This window comes from Arachis hypogaea, chromosome 12 (genome assembly GCF_003086295.3).
Source record: "Arachis hypogaea cultivar Tifrunner chromosome 12, arahy.Tifrunner.gnm2.J5K5, whole genome shotgun sequence".
In the NCBI taxonomy this organism is placed as follows: domain Eukaryota; kingdom Viridiplantae; phylum Streptophyta; class Magnoliopsida; order Fabales; family Fabaceae; genus Arachis; species Arachis hypogaea.
Genome location: NC_092047.1, coordinates 39503767 through 39517994, shown reverse-complemented (window position 1 = coordinate 39517994; position 14228 = coordinate 39503767). Strand labels below are relative to the sequence as shown.

At 36.9% G+C, this 14228-nt stretch overlaps 1 non-coding gene across 1 annotated transcript; it reads right to left on the bottom strand.

Moving 5' to 3' along the window:
* Positions 1–5021: 5021 nt before the first annotated feature.
* LOC112731141 (small nucleolar RNA R71) lies at positions 5022–5125 on the bottom strand. Its single transcript, XR_003166932.1, has one exon. It is a non-coding gene; the product is annotated as a small nucleolar RNA R71 (small nucleolar RNA).
* Positions 5126–14228: the final 9103 nt, after the last annotated feature.

Below are 14228 nucleotides of genomic sequence, written 5' to 3'. Positions count from 1 at the left end.
ACGTGGCCGCATGACTGACGCGGTCACATGACTGACGCGACCGCGTGGCAAGGAAATGCTCCAAATGACGCGACCGCGTGACCCACGCGGACGCGTGACAGAGGCCACGCACCAGAAATTGCAGAAAACACTCATAGCGAATTCTGAAGCCCTTTTTGGCACAAATCCAAGTCCAGAAGGCATAGACCAGAGGTTTTGAAGTGGGGGAATGCATCCATTCAGAGAGAGCTTGCCAATTTTCACTTTCCATGATTTAGATTTAGTTTGAGAGAGGTTCTCTCCTCTCTCTCTTAGGATTAGGATTTAGGATTTAGGACTTCTCTTAGTTTGTAAGAGTAACTCTCGATCCAGGTTTAATATTTACTTTAATGCTTTTATTCGTACCTATAAATGTTGCCAACTTGACTTATGAACCCTTTCCATGTTAAGATTTGAATTAATGATTATTTGAGGTATTTCAGTTATTGATTGCTTTCTCCTTAATCTGTGTTACCATTGCTTTCCATCTAAGGACATTTTTATTCCAACAATTTTACTTTTCCCTTTTTGGTCTTGGTTAAGAAATCAGTAACTCAACATTATTAAACTCAGCATAATTGATAATCGTTATCTTACTAATTGAACTGAACTTCAATAATCCCAACTTTTTCTTAGGAAATAAATAGGATTCGAAGGTCAAACTAATTAGTCCCTTGACTTTCCTTTACTTTAGTAAAGGTTAACTAAGTGGAATTTAGATTCAACTTTCATTATTGTTGAGAGAGATAACTAAGTTGGACTTCTAATTTCTCTTACCTTGCCAAAAGTTGCTTTACAGTATTTATTTATTTTAATTGCTATTTACTTTACTTGTCATTCAAATCACCTGCTTCTCACCTTCTAAACCCCGATTACAACCTTTATAGCCAATAATAAGAACATACTTCCTTGCAGTTCCTTGAGAAGACGACCCGAAGTTTGAATACTCGGTTAACAATTTTAGAAGGGGTTTGTTACTTGTGACACCCAAAACGTTTGTATGAAAGGACTTTTGAAGGTTTAGAAACTATACTTGCAACGAGGATTTATCCGCAAATTTCTAGACCACGCAAAAGTTCTCTCATCACAAGCCCATCACTAAGAAAAGGATGGAGCAAACAAGAGATCCCACTCATGAAATTTCTGAGATGCCTCAAGAGATGCATTTTCTTCCACAAAACTATTGGGAGCAAATCAACACCTCCCTAGGAGAAGTGAGTTCCAATATGGGACAACTAAGGGTGGAGCACCAAGAGCATTCTATCCTCCTCCATGAAATTAGGGAAGACCAAAGAGTTATGAGAGAGGAGCAACAAAGGCAAGGAAGAGACATTGAGGAGCTCAAGCACTCCATAAGATCTTCAAGAGGAAGAACAAGCCGCCATCACTAAGGTGGATCCATTCTTTAATTTCCTTGTTCTTTACTTTCTGTTTTTCGAATTTTTATGCTTTATGTTTATCTATGTTTGTATCTTTATTACATGATCATTAGTGTCTTAGTGTCTATGCCTTAAAGTTATGAATGTCATATGAATCCATCACCTTTCTTAAATAAAGAGTGTTTTAATTGAAAAGGAAAAGAAGTGCATGAATTTCAAATTTTAAAACAGTTTAATTATTCTGATGTGGTGGCAATAATTCTTGTCTTCTGAATGAATGCTTGAACAGTGCATATTTTTGAATTTGTTGTTTATGAATGTTAAAACTGTTGGCTCTTGAAAGAATGATGGAAAAGGAGAAATGTTATTTGATGATTTGAAAATCATAAAATTGATTCTTGAAGCAAGAAAAAAGCAGTGAAAAGCTCACAAAAAAAAAAGAGAGTAAGAAAAAGAAAAAGCAAGCAGAAAAAGCCAATAGCCCTTTAAACCAAAAGGCAAGGGTAAAATAAAAAGGATCCAAGGCTTTGAGCATCAGTGCATAGGAGGGTCCACAAGAATAAAATCCTGGCCTAAGTGGCTAAACCAAGCTGTCCCTAACCATGTGCTTGTGGCGTGAAGGTGTCAAGTGAAAACTTGAGACTGAGCGGTTAAAGTCGTGGTCCAAAGAAAAAAAAAAGAAAGAAAGAAAGAAAGAAAGAAAGAGTGTGCTTAAGAGCTCTGGACACCTCTAATTGGGGACTCTAGCAAAGCTGAGTCACAATCTGAAAAGGTTCACCCAATTATGTGTCTGTGGCATTTATGTATCCGGTGGTAATACTGGAAAACAAAATGCTTAGGGTCACGGCCAAGACTCATAAAGTAGCTGTGTTCAAGAATCAACATACTTAACTAGGAGAAGCAATAACACTATCTGAATTCTGAGTTCCTATAGATGCCAATCATTCTGAACTTCAAGGGATAAAGTGAGATGCCAAAACTGTTCAGAAGCATAAAGCTAAAAGCCCCGCTCATCTAATTAAGACTGATCTTCATAGATGTTTTTGGAATTCATTGTATATTCTCTTCTTTTTATCCTATTTGATTTTTAGTTTCTTGGGGATAAGCAACAATTTAAGTTTGGTGTTTGATGCGTGAGCATCTTGTCTATCTTTTCCTAGTGAATTTGCATCTAAATTGTTGAATTTAATTAAGAATTAATTATATTTTAGCCACTATGGATGCTATTTTGAGTTTTGTACAATACTGTTTATTTTAGGTAGCATTTAGCGGAATTTGATGGAGTTTCTGCAGAGAAAGAGAAGAAGCCAAGGAGATGACCAGCGAATACTGACGCGGACACATGGCTCACGCGACCACGCAGAATGGAGGAAATCGCAATGACGCGATCGCGTGCCTGACACGATCGCGTGGACTGGAATCTGCACAAATGACGCGAATGCGTAGACGACGCAGACGCGTCACATGAGCAATCTGCAGAATTGATAGAAAACGCTGGGGTCAATTTCTGGGCTGTTTTAACTCAATTTTCAGCCCCGAAAACACAGATTAGAATCTGCATAATGGACAATTCAAGTGGTCCCCATCCATCCATTGAAGATTTGATTATTTAAATTAATTCAAATTTTAATTCTAGGAAAAGATATAATTTTAATTTTTAGTTTTAGATATTAGATTTTAAATTTATTAGGATTAGTTATAAAAAGGGAGAAACTTTCCTTCCTTTGGAGAGGTCCAGAGGGAGATTCCACAACATTATTCCATACAAATTTATATTCCGTATTCCATGAGCAACTAATCCTCCACTGTTAAGGTTAGGAGCTCTGTCTATTGTATGGATTGATAATATTATTTTTCTATTTTAATTCATGTTTTGATTTATATTTCAATAATTGTTTTCGTTCTTTATCTTATGAATCTGGGTGGAACGGAAGTATGACCCATGTTCTATTTGAATTCTTGTAAAACTTGGAAAAACTCTTTACTTGAATAATAGCTTAAAAACATATTATCCTGAATTTCTAATTGTTTGTATTTAACGGGATAAGTGACATATAATCCCTTTATTTTTGGATAATTAGGATTCTTGTGGCATATAAACTAGAATTTGATCATCACCCTCTAATTGGAATTAATTGACCAAGGAATTGGCAGTTGATGAATTTTAGAGGAGACTAGGAAGGTCTAAGGAATTAGGGTCTAGTCACAAATAGTTTGCCATGAATTAAATCTTGTATGATTAAAATAGTTAATAAGAAAAGTCAATCAGGAAAATAGATAACTCTAAAACCTTAACTGTCTTCTCCATATATTATTCCCAACTTAATTACTTGCCCTTCTTCAATATTTTTGATATTGTTTAATGTCTTTTATACTGCATCTCAAACACTATTTTCTACTTGTCTAACTAATCCTATCAAACGCTATTGTTGCTTAATCCATCAATCCTCGTGGGATCGACCCTTACTCACGTAAGGTATTACTTGGTACGACCTGGTGCACTTGCCGCTTAGTAAGTGTGGTTGTAAAATACCGCACCAAATTTTTGGCGCCGTTGCCGGGGATTGACTATGATTAACAACTATTAGTTACTTGATTGCTTAGATTAGATAATTTTTATTATATAAATTTTTATTTTATTATTAAATTTTATTTTGCATTTTTTTTACATTATTTTTCTTTTCACTTTACGTTAATTTTTTTCTTTTGCTTTTCTCTTTTACGTTAATTTTTTTTTCCTTTACGTTATTTACTCTTTTTTTCTTCTCGTTTATACCCCCACTCCCCTGTTTCGTTTTTCATCCTTTTTTTATTATTTTATTTTTATTATAAAAAAATAAATAAATAAAAATAAATAAATAAATAATATTTTAGTATTAATATTTTTCTTTTCTTAATTTCTGAATTTAAGTTTGGTGTTACTCAGTTAATGTTATTTTAATTTTTCTGTTTAATTTTTTTTTAAATTTTCGAATTTTTTTGTTATTTATTTAGTATTTTTATTTTATTATTTTACACAGGTTACCTCACAAGGACTTCTCTGCACTCTGACGTAGAGAGTCCCGTTTTTTTCTTGTTTTCTGCTTGTGTATGCGCAGGAATAGAGACAAAGAACAGCTCTTAGACTTTGATCCTGAACCTGAAAGAACTTTCAGGCAACGTTTACAACAAGCAAGACTTTGCAAGGCTGCAGAATTCACTATGGCAAATAATGCTAATGCCAATGTGGTAAATCCGAATGGGGATGATCAACAGAGGAGAGTGCTTGGCTCTTATTCTGCCCCTACTGCGGATCTCTATGGAAAAAGCATTGTGGTGCCTCTTATAACTGCAAACAACTTTGAGTTGAAGCCACAATTGGTCACCCTGGTGCAACAAAACTGCCAGTATCATGGACTTCCTCATGAAGATCCAAATCAATTTATTTCTGATTTTCTACAGATATGTGATACTGTGAAGACAAATGGAGTAAACCTAGAGGTGTACAAACTCATGCTTTTCCCATTTGCTTTGAGGGATAAAACAAAGCTATGGCTAGATTCCCAACTAAAAGAGAGTTTGAATACTTGGGAAAAGGTTGTTACAGAGTTTCTCACTAAATTTTTTCCACCAAAGAAGCTGACTAAGCTTAGGTTGGAGGTTCAGACCTTCAAGCAGAAGGAGGGTGAAACTCTTTATGAAGCTTGGGAGAGATACAAGCTACTGACTAGGCAATGCCCTCTTGACATGTTCTCCAAGTGGACCCAACTGGATATTTTTTATGAAGGCTTAGGAGAGATGTCAAAGATGAGCTTAGATACCTCTGCAGGCGGTTCATTGCACAAGAAGAAGACACCAGAGGAGACTATTGAGCTGATTGAATTAGTTGCAAGCAACCAATATCTCTACTCATCTAACAGGAATCCTGTGAACTCTGAGACCTCTCAAAAGAGAGGTGTGTTGGAAGTAGAAGCTGTTAATGCTCTTCTTGCTCAGAATAAGCTGATGTCTCAGTAAATAAATCTACTTACTCAACAGATGGATGACATGCAAGTCTCAGCTATCAACACCCAAAATCCACCACAGGAAGTCTCCTATGACATGGCAGGTAACTTTATGCAAAATGATAATTATGATTATGCTCAACCTTCTTCTGAACAGGTGAATTACATGGGGAGTGGTCCTAGAAATCCCAACAATGATCCATATTCTAAGACATACAACCAGGGATGGAGGAATTACCCAAATTTTGGATGGAGGGACCAACCTCAAAGACCTCAGAACGTCAACAATAGTTCTCAGGACGGTTTCCAGCAGAACAATGATTTGGAAGCAATATTGACAGGTTTTAGACAGGAAACCAGAGCATCCATCAAGAACCTGGAAATTCAAATGGGTCAATTAGCCACAAAGGTCAATGAAATTGATCAGAGGACCACTAATAGCCTTCCTGGTAACACAATTCCAAATCCAAGAGAGGAATGCAAGGCTATCACCATAATAAGTGAACAAGTGGCAAGTGCGGAAGCACAATTTATGCAGGAAACCAAGGCCTCCATTAGAAACTTAGAGGTGCTAGTGGGCCAACTAAGCAAGCAAATACTTGAGAGGTCTGCAAGTATAGTTCAAGGTGATACAGTGGTGAACCCAGGAGAAGATTGCAAGGGTATTCAATTAAGAAGTGGTAAAGTAGCTGGCTCTGAGACCAAGGCCAATGAAGAGCTAGTTGAAAAGGAAGCTCCAGAGGAGAAGAAGGAAGAAGTAGAACACGCCCCTCCAAAGCGTGCGGACAACCCATTCCCAGACTCTCTTGACACTTATCCTACTTTGCCAAAGGCTCCTGAATACAAGCCTAAAATGCCATATCCTCAGAGACTTCAAAAGGAGACCAAGGACAAACAGTTCTCAAAGTTCTTGGAAATCTTCAGAAAGTTACAAATCAATATTCCTTTTGCTGAGGTTTTGGAGCAAATGCCTATCTATGTCAAGTTCATGAAGGAGCTGTTGTCAAAGAAAAAGCGTTTAAAGGGAGATAAAACAGTAGTCTTGACTAAGGAATGTAGTGCTGTAATTCAGAATAACTTACCAAGAAAGATGCCAGATCCAGGGAGCTTTCAAATTCCATGCACTATTGGGAGCACAACCTTTGAGAAAGCTTTATGTGATTTGGGAGCAAGCATCAATTTAATGCCCTTGTCTGTGATGAAGAAGCTGCAGATCCAAGAGGCACAACCCACAAAGATAGCATTACAGATGGCGGACAAATCTATGAAGCCGGCATACGGATTAGTGGAGAATATCTTGGTCAAAGTGGGTAAGTTCTTCCTCCCAGCAGATTTTGTGATTCTTGATACAGGGGAGGATGAGAATGCCTCTATAATTCTAGGAAGACCATTCCTAGCCACTGGAAGAGCTCTGATTGATGTAGAAGTGGGTGAATTAGTGCTTAGAGTGCATAATGAGCAACTGGTCTTTCATGTCTTCAAAGATGTACATTCAACAGGTGAAGAAGAGAGGTGCATGCAGGCTGAGCTTATTGATCCAAACCTTCAAGAACTCCCTGATGATGCACAGCAGAATTCGCAACTCAAACCTCCTGTGGTGACAGCCGATAAAATTCCGCCTGATATCAAACCTAAGTTTGGTGTTGAAACTGCATCATCCACCAAAGAGGAGGTCCCCAAAAAGAAAAAAATACCCAGAGGATGGAGAAACAAAAAGATCCCCACTGAAGGTTTCTCCCCAGGAATGAAGGTGGTGTTGACCAGCAATCCAGCATGGGTTTATACAGTAATCAAAATCCTCTCTCTGGAGCATATTGAGCTAAGTTATGGAGACACAGGAAAGAAGTTCAAAGTAAGGGGTGAAGAGCTGAGCCCCTATGATCCTCCTCCTTAGAGGAGCTGACCGTCAAGCTAGTGACGATAAAGAAGCGCTTGTCGGGAGGCAACCCGATAAATTCGTATCCTTAGCTATTTTTCGTAGTAGTAGTTTTCTTAGTTATTTTATTTATTTATTTTTTTTTGAGTTCTTACTAATTTTCTGATCATGCAGCTATGTTCTTCCAGGAACCGAACACCTCAAGCTATAATTAAAAAAAAAAAAGCATCCGACGCGCCAGCGTCGCTGACGCGAACACGTCATCTAGGGGTGCAAGAAAAAAATAAAAAGTTACAGAGAGTTGCGCGAGAGTGGCGCCAGAATAGAGCCTTTCGCACAAACAATCCCACGCAATCGCGTACCTCACGCGTTTGCGTCGTTTGTGATTTTTGTCATTCACGCGGTCGCGTCACCGACGCGATCGCGTGACCTGCAAATTCGACGTAAAAGAGCGTTTGGGCAGAGAGTTGTGCCAGCTTGGGGCAAGAAGTGTGCTAAAAGCACAAATTTGGTCACGCGAACGCGTGCCTGACGCTATCGCGTCATTATGAAGAATGCGCGACGTACGCGATCGCGTGCTGCACGCGAACGCGTCGCTTGCACCGCCCAGTTTTCTTTCTCTCTCTCTCCCAATCATAATTCTCTCTTATTCTCTTATCCTTTTATTTTTTTCTTTCATTTTAATATTTGTCTCTTCTATTTTCAGTTCTTCTTTGCTTGAGGACAAGCAAACCTCTAAAGTTTGGTGTTGACGCTGCGCTATAGGTTTTCTAGTACAAAAGGGAGGCGAATCATCTTCGCGAAGGAGCACAACCTGAAGAATAAAGCGGATAATTAAGGTGGTTGAGTTCCTTTCATTTTTTATTCCTCCCCTCTTTTTCTATGTTATGTTCCGGTTTCCTATTATTTTGCTTTGTTTGTTGCATGATCCTTTATTAGTTAGAATCCTAGGACTAGTTTAGTTTTCTTTTAATTGCTTTAATGACTGAAAAGATGTTTCATGTACCACTCACTGAACTTGATTCTAAAAAGAAAAGAAAAAGAAGTGATGTGTTGCATGAGAAATTGAGTTAATTTTAAGAATAGTTTGATTTACTGAGATGTGGTGGTATTTTTTTTTTCTGAACGCATGCTTGAACAGTGCATAATTTTGATAATGAAGTTTATGAATGTTAAAATTGTTGGCTCTTAAAAGAATGATGACAAAGAGAAATGTTATTGATAATCTGAAAAATCATAAAATTGATTCTTGAAGCAAGAAAAAGCAGCGAAAAACACAAAGCTTGCGAAAAAAAAAGAGAAGCAAGCAGAAAAAAAAAAGAAAAAGAAAAAGCAAGCAGAAAAAAAACAATAACCCTTTAAACTAAAGGCAAAGGGTAAAAAAGGATCCAAGACTTTGAGCATTAATGGATAGGAGGGCCCTAAGGAATAAAATCCTGGCCTAAGCGGCTAAATCAAGCTGTCCCTAACCATGTGCTTGTGGCGTGAAGGTGTCAAGTGAAAAGCTTGAGACTGAACGGTTAAAGTCGTGATCCAAAGCAAAAAGAGTGTGCTTAAGAACTCTGGGCACCTCTAACTGGGGACTCCAGCAAAGCTGAGTCACAATCTGAAAAGGTTCACCCAGTTATGTGTTTGTGGCATTTTTGTATCCGGTGGTAATACTGGAAAACAAAATGTTTAGGATCACAGCCAAGACTCATAAAGTAGCTGTGTTCAATAATCAACATACTGAACTAGGAGAGTCAATAACACTATCTGAATTCTGAGTTCCTATGGATGCCAATCATTCTGAACTTCAAAGGATAAAGTGAGATGCCAAAACTGTTCAGGATTGCAGTTGTAAACCCCACTATAAGAGAAGACATGGGCTTAATCGAACTCTCATTCTCATGCAAATTCACATCCTAAGCTTATATTAGTTTTGGTTGCTTGAGGACAAGCAACAGTTTAAGTTTGGTGTTGTGATACGTGAGCATCTTGTCTATCTTTTCCTAGTGAATTTGCATCTAAATTGTTGAATTTAATTAAGAATTAATTATATTTTAGCCACTATGGATGCTATTTTGAGTTTTGTACAATACTATTTATTTTAGGTAGCATTTGGCGGAATTTGATGGAGTTTCTGCAGAGAAAGAGAAGAAGCCAAGGAGATGACCAGCGAATACCGACGCGGACGCATGGCTCACGCGACCGCGCGGAATGGAGGAAATCGCAATGACGCGATCGCGTGCCTGACACGATCACGTGGACTGGAATCTGCACAAATGACGCGAACGCGTGGACGATGCGGACGCGTCACATGAGCGATCTGCAGAATTGATAGAAAATGCTAGGTCAATTTCTGGGCTGTTTTAACTCAATTTTCAGCCCCGAAAAAACAGATTAGAATCTGCATAATGGACAATTCAAGTGGTCCCCATCCATCCATTGAAGATTTGATTATTTAAATTAATTCAAATTTAAATTCAAATTTTAATTCTAGGAAAAGATATTATTTTAATTTTTAGTTTTAGATATTAGATTTTAAATTTATTAGGATTAGTTATAAAAAGGGAGAAACTTTCCTTCCTTTGGAGAGGTCCAGAGGGAGATTCCACAACATTATTCCATACAAATTTATATTCCGTATTCCATGAGCAACTAATCCTCCACTGTTAAGGTTAGGAGCTCTGTCTATTGTATGGATTGATAATATTATTTTTCTATTTTAATTCATGTTTTGATTTATATTTCAATAATTGTTTTCGTTCTTTATCTTATGAATCTGGGTGGAACGGAAGTATGACCCATGTTCTATTTGAATTCTTGTAAAACTTGGAAAAGCTCTTTACTTGAATAATAGCTTGAAAACATATTATCCTGAATTTCTAATTGTTTGTATTTAACGGGATACGTGACATATAATCCCTTTATTTTTGGATAATTAGGATTCTTGTGGCATATAAACTAGAATTTGATCATCACCCTCTAATTGGAATTAATTGACAAGGAATTGGCAGTTGATGAATTTTAGAGGAGACTAGGAAGGTCTAAGGGATTAGGGTCTAGTCACAAATAGTTTGCCATGAATTAAATCTTGCATGATTAAAATAGTTAATAAGAAAAGTCAATCAGGAAAATAGATAACTCTAAAACCTTAACTGTCTTCTCCATATATTATTCCCAACTTAATTACTTGCCCTTCTTCAATATTTTTGATATTGTTTAATGTCTTTTATACTGCATCTCAAACACTATTTTCTGCTTGTCTAACTAATCCTATCAAACGCTATTGTTGCTTAATCCATCAATCCTCGTGGGATCGACCCTTACTCACGTAAGGTATTACTTGGTACGACCTGGTGCACTTGCCGGTTAGTAAGTGTGGTTGTAAAATACCGCACCAGTGTTGTGATGAGCGGATAATTTATACGCTTTTATTGTTTTTAGTATGTTTTTAGTATATTTTAGTTAGTTTTTATTATATTTTATTAGTTTTTAAATAAAATTCACATTTCTGGACTTTACTATGAGTTTCTATATTTTTCTGTGATTTTAGGTATTTTTTGGCTGAAATTGAGGGACCTGAGCAAAAATCTGATTCAGAGGCTGAAAAAGGACTGCAGATGCTGTTGGATTCTGACCTCCCTTCACTCGAAGTGGATTTTATGGAGCTACAGAAGCCCAATTGATGCGCTCTCAATTGCGTTGGAAAGTAGACATCCTGGGCTTTCCAGCAATATATAATAGTTCATACTTTGTCCAAGATTTGATGGCTCAAATAGGCGTTCCAAGTCACTTTAAGAATTCTGGCGTCAAAACGCCAGAACTAGCAAAAAAGCTAGAGTTAAACGCCCAAACTGGCACAAAAGCTGGCGTTTAAATCCAAGAAAAGTCTCTACACACGGAAGCTTCAATGCTCAGCCCAAGAACACACCAAATGGGCCCGAAAGAAGATTTCTGCATTAATTACTTATTTCTGTAATCCTAGGCTACTAGTTTTCTATAAATAGGACCTTTTGCTATTGTATTTTCATACTTTTGATAGACCTTTTCACGTTTGAGGGCTGGCCTCACGGCCATGCCTAGACCCTTTTGTTCTTATGTATTTTCAATGGTGGAGTTTCTACACACCATAGATTAAGGTGTGGAGCTCTGCTGTTCTTCAAGAATTAATGCAATTACTACTGTTTTCTATTCAATTCACGCCTACTTCTTGTTCTAAGATATTCATTCGTACCCAAGAACATGATGAATGTGATGATTATGTGACACTCATCACTATTCTTCCCTATGAACGCGTGCCTGACAACCACCTCCGTTCTACATGCAATCAAGCTTGAATGTTTATCTTTTAGCCTTCTGGTTCATGACGCATGGTTGCCTCGCCTGACAACCGAGTCCTCCATTCCATGAAATTAGAGTCTTCGTGGTATAGGCGAGAATCAATTGGCAGCATTCTTGAGATCCGGAAAATCTAAACCTTGTCTGTGGTATTCCGAGTAGGAACTGGGATGGGATGACTGTGACGAGCTTCAAACTCGCGAGTGTGGGGCGTGTGACAGACGCAAAAGGATCAATGGATCCTATTCCGACATGATCGAGAACCAACAGCTGATTAGCCGATGTGGTGACAGTGCATCAGGACCATTTTCACTGAGAGGACGGGAGGTAGCCATTGACAACGGTGAATCCCAACATAAGCTTGCCATGGAAGGGAGTATGAATGATTGGAAGAAGGCAATGGGAAAGCAGAGGTTCAGGAGGAACAAAGCATCTTCATACGCTTATCTGAAATTCTCACCAATGAATTACATAAGTATCTCTATCTTTATTATATATTTTATTTATCTTTTAATTATCAATTCTCCATAACCATTTGAATCCGCCTGACTGAGATTTACAAGATGACCATAGCTTGCTTCAAGCCGACAATCTCCGTGGGATCGACCCTTACTCGCGTAAGGTTTATTACTTGGACGACCCAGTGCACTTGCTGGTTAGTTGTGTGGAGTTGTGATAAAAAAAGTTGAGATTACAATTGTGCGTACCAAGTTGTTGGCGCCATTGATGATCACAATTTCGTGCACCGCTAATGCAAACAAATTTAAACACATGGACAAATCTAATAAACATGGCACTTCAAAGAATTATGTAGCAAGTTATTAGGCACTAATACTCCTGAAGTTGAGAGTGGTTGTGCTGTTCATTCGATCCTAGCAGTTGCATAGCAATCAAGACTATATCGTTTTTGTCAGTAATTATTTCCTATGTGTACATTAGTTTTGTTCTTTTGAATTTGCTAAAGTTTGTGCTTAGGAGGATAATTGACATATCAAATTATCAATCCTTCAGGTTTTGTAGCAAGGTTGTGGAGAGCATTTGTCCTAACTATTGATTGAGATTTGTAGGCTTAGATGCAGATAGATTTTGCTCTAATCTTGCTTTTACATTTGTAATCAAAGTAGAATTCCTTGAATTAGTTTTTAAAATCTTTGTAACACTTTTCTTAGATGTTTCATAGGCAGTTTAGTTCATCCTCTATGGTTGTTAGTTAGTCAGTGTTGAAGCACAAGGATTCCATAGTATACACTCCAACTTGTATTCAATAAGCTCTGACAATTTCAACCAAAGCTTTATGAAGATATTTATTTAGAAGTATCACTCTGTAGTATAGAAAAAATATTTGGCCAAAGTCTCATTGGTGTAAATGTTGAAGTTTGATAAATTGAGCTTAGAAATTCAGAATCAAACTCTGCTTTCCTGTGGGGAAGATCTAAGATATATTCATGTTTAGGCTTTGCTTGGTTGGGGGTAAAATTGGGTGGAGAATTCTGTATATTTTATGCATTAAGTTTATTTATGAAAATTTTGACTTCATTTTTATCCCACAATTAAAAATACCCTTAAGGGCTTAGAAAAAGCTCAAGCAACAAAATAACTTGCTAGATAGAAAAAAGACTGATTTGTTTGCTTCATATAACTATTACTTTTTGACTGACTATATATTCCATCAATGGCTGCCTTTTGATTGATGAAATTGTAAGGATTAAAATCATACATGACCCATTTGCTCAGCTTTAGATTACTAAACTTTCTTTCTAACCATTTTAACCACAGACTTGAACCAATCTAGATCATGAATCATGAGCAAAATTTGCACAATCAAGCTTGTGCTCTGTCATTGGATTCATAAAGCAAAGTTTGCAAAACTTAGCATTTCTGTTGAAGTTCTGATTCTACTCATTCTAAAAACTGTTTTCCTTCAAAGGAACAACATCTCAAGCATTGGCATATTCTAGAGTGACACACAAGTTAAACGAAAATTCAACTCAAGTAAGAACACATTAAATAAGCACTGTCCTATCCAAAGAACACATTAAAACTAAACCACCATGATTGATTGTCTAGTTCTCTTGAATCCATGCCCTTGTAGAATAAAAAAAATAAAGTAATAAATAGCAAAATTTCAATTATCAACAGATTCCAAAGACCAACACAAGTTAAACAAAGCAAGTGATCAACATATCCATGTCTTTGTATTAAATAACATGTTTGAAAGAATGACAAATGAATAAAGTCACAGAAAAATTGCCAAGGATGGAACTGTGTACTAATGCGACAGATATATAGCATTAAATTTAGCTTTCAAATTATTCACATAGACATTCTATCAAGCAGTATTCACGCATTAATTTACACACATAAGATTATGCATACCAAACAATTAAGAAAGACCTCCTACCAATAACAACAACAAAAAAAAATTGGAATCATAAAACTGTGAATTATAATTTTTCACATTTCACATAGCTTATTCTAATGATGAAAAACCTTCTATTGAAATATCTGATTCAACTCAAAACAAAACAAAATTAAATAGACTGAATCTGCAGCAGAGAGTAAACTTGAAAAATTAAACAAAATTCTAAAAACATATATAATAACTCTCGGATTAAAAAATGCCTCAAAACATATAGAATAACTCACTGA